Source organism: Marmota monax, unplaced genomic scaffold, assembly GCF_021218885.2.
Source record: "Marmota monax isolate L192 unplaced genomic scaffold, Marmota_monax_Labrador192_F-V1.1 WCK01_AAM20220418_F8-fsc00529, whole genome shotgun sequence".
Lineage (NCBI taxonomy): Eukaryota > Metazoa > Chordata > Mammalia > Rodentia > Sciuridae > Marmota > Marmota monax.
Window position 1 is genome coordinate 234,258 of NW_026694740.1, and position 7,796 is coordinate 242,053.

Consider the following 7,796-nt stretch of genomic DNA (forward strand, 5'->3'; position numbering starts at 1 on the left):
AGACTCGGAATTGGACTGCTGACTATGAAGCACTGGCTCTCATGGTTATTGAAGAGGCTACAAGGGTCTACAAACCTGTATTGAGTATGCACAGTACTGTGTGTCTGACCTGGAGACAGGCAACCCACTGGGATCCCTGAAGTTCACAGACTTCAGATATAAACTGTTTTTATTACAGAAAAAGTAACAACTTTACATTACTCAGACTTGCCAGACAAAAACAAGGCGATGCCTGGTGAAATATTCTGCAAATTTCCTCAAGAATATTACAGTCTTCAGGACTGCATTTATTAACAGACATACTGTCTTCCAAGTTTCACAGTAACATTGAGATAGATGCTATAATTATCTTACTGTCTTCATTAAGTTCCATGGAAGCATAGACTTGGCCTATTCACTCTGTACTCCACACCTAGTATAGTGCCTAACACACAGAAGTGGATCAAGCAAAGTGATTAAAGGACCCAAAGAAATTTTCAGACACAATTAAAAGTTTAAGAAACCCAGCAAAGTATCCCAGACTGTGTGGTGGCAAAGTGTGCCTGAACCCAGACCTCAGAACAAACAGGCAGAGTAGACTCAACTCTATGACACCCTTAACATCAAAATGCAATGTGTAACCTCCAAGTGTGCAGGAGATGGTGGCTCTGCAAACAGACACCAGTGACCAGGTAGCTGTCAGGTCCATGGTGAGCTGGGATTCTTTTTCATAGTTTTAACTAATTTGTGCTTCGGCATACATTTTAATGCAATTCATATAAAAATCCCAAAGACAATTCTTCACAGAACTAGAAAAAGCAACCATGAAATTCATGTGGAAAAATAAGAGATGCAGAATATCCAAAGCAATCCTTAGCAACAAGAGTGAAGTAAGAAACATCATAATAGTATAGCTTAAACTGTTCCACAGTAACAAAAATAGCATTGTATAAGCACCAATTTGACACAGAGACAAGTGAATGGTATAGAATAGAAGAAACAGAGACAAACTCACAAAAACACAGTTATCTCATACTAGACAAAGGTGCCAAAAATATGCATTAAAGAAAAAAAGCTTATTCAACAAATGGTGCAGTGAAAATTGTAAAGCCACAGAAAAAAAGAAAGTAAAGCCATCTCTCTTTCACTCTTTACAAAACTCAATTGAAAATTCATCAAAACTTAGGCACTAGAACAGAGACCCTGCACCTAATAGAAGAAAAAGTAGGACTGAATCTAAGATCTGACTTCCTTAAGGAGACTCCTACATTCCAAAAAGTAAAATCAAGAATCAATAAACAGGACAGATTCAAACTAAAAAGCATCTTCTCATCAAAGGAAACAATCAATAATATGGAAAGTGAGTCTATAGAATGCAAGAAAATCTTCACCACATGCACCTCAGAGCATTAATCTCCAGGATATATGCAGCACTCAAAATCTTAACACCAAAAAAACAAATTACCAAATCAGTAAATGGGCTAACAAACTGAACAGATACTTCACAGAAGAAGCAACAAATACATAAAAAATGTTCAACATTTAGCCATTAGCGGAAAGCAAATCAAAACTACTCCAAGATTTCATCTCACCCCAGTTACAAACATGATTACCAAGAATACAGTCATCAAGTAATGTTGGCGAGGATGTGGGGAAAAGGGTTCATGCACACATTGCTTGTGGGACTTCAAATTGGTGCAACCATTATGGAAAGTAGTATGGAGATTCCTCAGAAAACGTGGAATGGAACCAACATCTGACACAGCTGTCTCTTTCCTCATTTTATACCCAAACGACTTAAAATCAGCATATTCCAATGACACAGCCACATTATGTTTACAGCAGCTCAACTCATAACAGCTAAACTATGGAACTAACCTAGGTGCCTTTCAACAGATAATAAAGAAAACGTGGTGTGTATTAGTATATATATATGTGTGTGTGTGTGTGTGTGTGTGTGTGTGTGTGTGTGTGTGTGTTTGTGTGTATACATACACACACAAAAAAACCAAATATATATATATATATATATATATATATATATATATATATATATATATATATATATATATGATGGAATACATCTCAGCCTTAAAGAAGAACATTTGCTGGTAAATGGGTGGAGCTTATCATGCTAAGTGATAAGCCAATCCCCAGAAAACAATGGTTAAAAGTTTTCCCTGATACGCTTATGCTAATCACAGTAAAGTGTGGGGGGCAGGTAAGGAAAAAAATACAGTTGCTTTAGACTGCATAGAGAAATGAAGAGAGGGAAAGGGGAATAGTGGGTAGAATGGATACTAGAATGAATCAGACATTAGCATCCAAAGTACATATACAAATACATGTCAGGTGTGATGCTACATCCTGCAAAACCAGAAGCATGAGAAATCATACATTTATGTATGGTATGTCAAAGTGCATTCTATTGTAATGTAGAATTAGAACAAATTTTTAAAGTAGATTAAAAACATATCAATTTGTAGAAAAACAATATGACTACAATATCTGCCCATAAATGGATCCACCTGGAGACAATCATGCCAACTGAAGCTAAGCCAGTTTTCAAAAAACAAAGGACAAATGTTTTCTCTGATATGTGGTAGCTAAATCACAACAGGAGGGATGATGGGAACAGAAGTGTAGTAGATTAGACAATGGGGAATGGAAGGAAAAGACGAGGGATAAGCAAAGGAAAGATAGTGGAAAGACTCTGACACAGCTTTCCCATGTATACACATGGAAACAACACAGTGAATCCCATCACCATGTACATCCTAAGAATGCAACTCTAAATAGATAAGGTATAATTATACAAATATGGACTATATCAAAATGAATTTTATGGGCCAGGGTTGTGGCTCAGTGGTAGAGCACTTGCCTAGGATGTGTGAAGTACTGGGTTTAATTCTCAGTACTGCATATAAATAAAATAAAATAAACAGTCCATTAACAACTTAATAAATTTAAAAAATGGATTTTATAACTACAAATAAACAATAAATGAAAATTAATAAAATGAAACATTTCTTAGGTTCCTTTAAACATTTATTTAGCAGTGAATTCAACTTAAAATGAATGGAAAGAAAAAGTGATTTTAAGAGTGAGTTTAGTCTCTCCCACTTTTCTGCCAAATGATGACACAACTATTGGGACAGACTTTTCCTGCTTCTGACCTCCAGAACTGTGGGAAATAGTTTTCTATTCTTTATGAATGTCATAATTTTCACTACTAGAAATTAAAATTAACAAATTTAAATATTTAGATGCTAATTATCTAACATATAACAATACCTTTGAAATGAAAGTTAGAAGATGAAACTCCATGGCTTCTGATGGCAGGTAGGTGTCTGGGCGTGCGGGGCAGGAAGGCCTCTGCAGCAGAGAGGAGTCCTAGCTCCTCATGGTGGGCCATTCCATCCAGCCTTGCAGCAGACCCCATCAGATCTTGAACCATTTCTTCTTCTTTAGGCAGTCTCTTTCAAAGTTGAAGAATCATCTCCAGGAACCAAAGCAGGCTGGAACTTCCGTGGATCTCGGGCGGAACTCCAGCGAAACTCCTCCAGCGAACTGCAGCCCACAGCAATCTCAATGGCCTTGGCAGCTTCTCTTCCTCAGAACAGCCTCCAAGGGGTTTATATAGCACTGGTTCTAATGCTATTGGTCCAAACTTATGCTAATTAGGACTTGAAAAAAGTACCAATGCTATTGGCCCAAAGTTATGATAATTGGATTGGACACGTAAGAACGCCATTGGTCAGTATCTTTTTAATATTCATAGTAGATTCATTCATAGAAGCAGTCCCTAATTCCCATGCTGACACTGAATGAATGGGCTGGGAAGAGTCTCAATGGAAAAGCCCAGGCAAAGGGAGGCCCTGTTCCATCCCACCACCTGCAGAACCGCACCAGAGCTCCAGCTCTGCCCAGATCCAACTCCATGACCTGGCAGGAGACGAGCCCAAGCCCAGGGTAAACCAAATGCATCCAGTCACCAAGAGATTGGCACCAGAGCTCAGGATCTGCCCATGACTGACTCCTCCCACTGACAGACAGTCACTGAAATTCAGACCCAGTCTGAGCAGCCTTGCTGACAAGTGCAGGAGCCTGGCCCAAGGTAGGCCTGGGCCCAACTGCCACAAGCAGGCCATGAGCAGAGCTCAGGCCAGACACAGGACAGTCTCCGCCCAAAGGCTGACCCCTGCCACAGCTCATCTGTGGCCCCATCTGCCTCGCTGATCTGCTCTGGAGTCCTTACAGGGGTAGATCCTGTTCCCTCCTGCCAACAGCCCCTCCACCCCACTCCCTGCTGGATCTCAGCATTCAACCAGGTTAGCTTTGCAAATGTGCACAGGAGCCCGGGAAGAGGGGTAGCCCTGGGAACATATGGCCACCACCAGATCACTACTTGAGCTCAGGCTCAGTTCAGGACTGACTCCACCTACAGGCAAAACCCTGCCAAAGCTCATACTGTTGAGAGCCACAGCTGAAGGGGCCCCAGCAAACTTCCAGCTGCCAGCTGATTGGCTCCTCTGTGGTGATGCTCATTGGGCTGTTTCCCCACCCTTTCAGACCATGGAGCTGCTCATTGGGGGACTCTTTTGGCTCCACCCCCATGTGACCCAGCCAATCGGCCTCAAGAGGGGGAGGAGTGGGGGTTGAGAGGCTCATGGGAAGCCGGTGGTGGCAGTTGGGCTCTGAGGGAATTCCTGAAGAGCTTGTGTGGTGCCATCTGTGTTCTAAAAATAAAGTTCATTTCTGCTTGACAAGTGGCTCTTGAATTGTGCCCAGCCAGACTGCAGCATCATACAAGGCCCAGATTGGCCTCACTACCCTGCGTGGGAGCCCAGGCAAGGGGAAGCCTGGGTCCATCCCGCCACCTGCAGAACTCCACCAGAGCTCCAGCTCTTCCCAGATCCAACTCGACTACCTGGCAGGGGACAGAGCCTGAGACCAGGGTACCCCAAGTCCATCAAGTAACCTTCAGACTGGCACCCAAGCTCAGGCTCTGCCCAGGAATGACTCTGCCCACTGTCAGACAGTCACCTAAGTTCAGTCCCAGTGAAGATCAACCCAGTTGATAGGCTCAGAAGCCTGGTCCAAGGTAGACCTGGAACCAACTGCCACAAGCAGGCCCCAAGCAGAGTTCCGGCCAGACAGAGGACCTCCTCTACCCACAGGCAGACCCCTGGTGGAGCTCATCCATGGCCAAGATCAGCCTCACTGACCTGCGTGGGAGCCTAGGCAATGGGAGGCCCTGTTCTATCCCTGCCACCTGCAGAACCCCACCAGAGCTCCAGCTCTGCCCTGAACCAACTTGATGACCTGGCAGGAAACGGAACCCAAAACCAGGGTAGCCCAAGTCCATCCAGTCACCTTCAGACTGGTGCCTGAGCTCAGGATTCACCCACAAAATTACTCTGCCCACTTTCAGAAAGCTACCAAAGTCAGCACCATTCCAGATTAGCCTCCCTAAGATGCACTGGGAGCCTGGCCCAAGGTAGGCCTGGGACCAACTGCCACAAGCATGCCCCAAGCAGCACTCAGGCCAGACACAGGACTGCCCTCGCCCATAGGCAAAGCTCAAACAGGGCCAAGATTGGCCTCGATGACCTGCACAGGCGTCTGGGCAAGGGGAGGCCCAGTTCCACCCTGCCACCTGCAGAACCCCACCAGAGCTCCAGCTCTGCCCAGATCCAACTCGGTGACCTGACAGGAGATGCAGCCTGAGCCCAGAGTAGCCCAAGAGGATCCAGTCACCTTGAGACTGGCACCAAAGCTCAGGCTCTGCCCATGAGTGACTCCGCCTACTGACAATCACCAAAGTTCAGCTCCAGCCCAGATCAGCAGCGCTGACAGGTGTGGGAGTCTGGCCCAAGCTAGGCCTGGGACAAGCTGCCACAAGCAGGCCCCTAGCAGAGCTCAAGCCACACAGTACAGACTCGCCCCACAGGCAGACACCTTCTGGAGTTCAGGCTCTTCTCAGATTAGCCTAGTCCACCTGCATCGGAGCCCGGGCATAAGTAGGCACAGTTCCATCCTGCCAGTGTCTGACCCCCAATGGAGCTTAGACTCAGCCCAATACCAACTCTATCTATGGTCAGATGCCCACCAGAGCTCAGGCCCAGGCCAGGACTGCCTCTGCTCACTTGCTGACACCTGCTGAAGCTCAGGCTCAGCCCAGATTATCCTAGTACACCTGTGGGAGTCCAGTTCCAGGGTAGTAGGCTTGAGTTCATCCCGCCACTGCTAGATAGCAAGTGGAGCTTAGGCTTGGCTCAGGATTGCCTCACCTACCTGCACGAGAACCCTGGCAAGGGTAGGACTGGTTCCATCTCACCACATGCACACCTCCACTGGAGCTCAAGCTCTGCCCAGGAGCCAGGCCCCAGGGAAGGCCCTGGATATACATGCCACCACCTGATGTGTGTGGTTCTTAGGCTCAGCCTATGACTGCCTCTGCTCATCGCCAGACATCTTTGAGAGTTTAGGATCAGCCCAGATCTGCCAGGACAACCTACAGTGGAAGCCTGGGCACAGGATTGCCACAGGTCCATTCCGCCACCAGCCAACCACTGAGGGAGCTTTCACCCAGATCTGATCCACTTGGTGGAACTCTCCCAAGCCAATGCTCAGGATAAGCCCAGGACCACCCCACCACTGGCTGACCTCTTTGGGAGCTCAGGCTCTGCCCAGATCAACCTATTCCAACTGCATGGGAGTCCTTACCTAGGGTAGGCCTGAGTGCATCAAGCCACCAGCAGACCCTCAGAAGATTTGAGGCTCAACCCAGGACTGCCTCAGTCCATTGGAAGACACTTCTAGAGCTCAGGCAGGGCCCAAGACTGTATGCACCCACCAGCAGACTCTCAATGGAGCTCATATCTGGCCACATCCTTCTCATGGATATGCATGGCTGCTGGGACCCTAATTAGGTATGGGTCCATCCCACCAGGGGAAACTCCCCAGGAGCTCATGAATAAATAAATAGCCAAAACAATAAATAAATAAATAAATAAATAAATAAATAAATAAAGGATGAAAGAAAGAAAGAAATAAAACTTGCTTATACATATTCTTGATTTTATTTGCATTTACTTTCAGTAGGACTTTATGGATTGACTCTATCCTTCAATGCAAGGGACTTACTTATATTACCTAAGCCTGATTTGGGTAGTCCAAATGTTATCCATGTAAAAATAAAACATGATTGTAAAATATTGAAAATTTCTTCCCTGACTTTCACCAATATCAATCATTCACCAGAATACCATATCTGAAAAATTTGATTTCACATCTGAAATTTGGAAATAGAGCCAGAATTCCCAACCTGGCAAAGGGCTCTCTACATGAGGCAAAACTGTTGCCAGTTGGTAGAAACCAGTATTTTGGTGACATTCCTTTGGGTTTCTGAACAGCTCACCAGAAGTTAATCATATACTGAACTCCTAAATTTCAAGAAAAAGAAACAAACAGTCTAATAAAAATGGGAAAAGACAAATGTAAACTGTTTATAAAATATGACATACCATACACTTGAGATGGCATTTCATGTCAATATAGTAATCCAAATAATACATGCAGTATATCTGTGTGTGCATATCTCATAAAAACAATGAAGAAAATGAGAAAACCTAATGTTGACAATGGTGGAAGATGGAATTGTCATGCTTTGATAATTGCAAAGAAAAATTGTCATAACCCTTCTGCAGAGAAGTTTTAGAATATAAACCAAAATTTGAAGTGCACACTTTTCTTTAACACAAGAATTCCAACTCAAATAACTTATGTATCGTTATTGTGGCAAATTTTTAAAT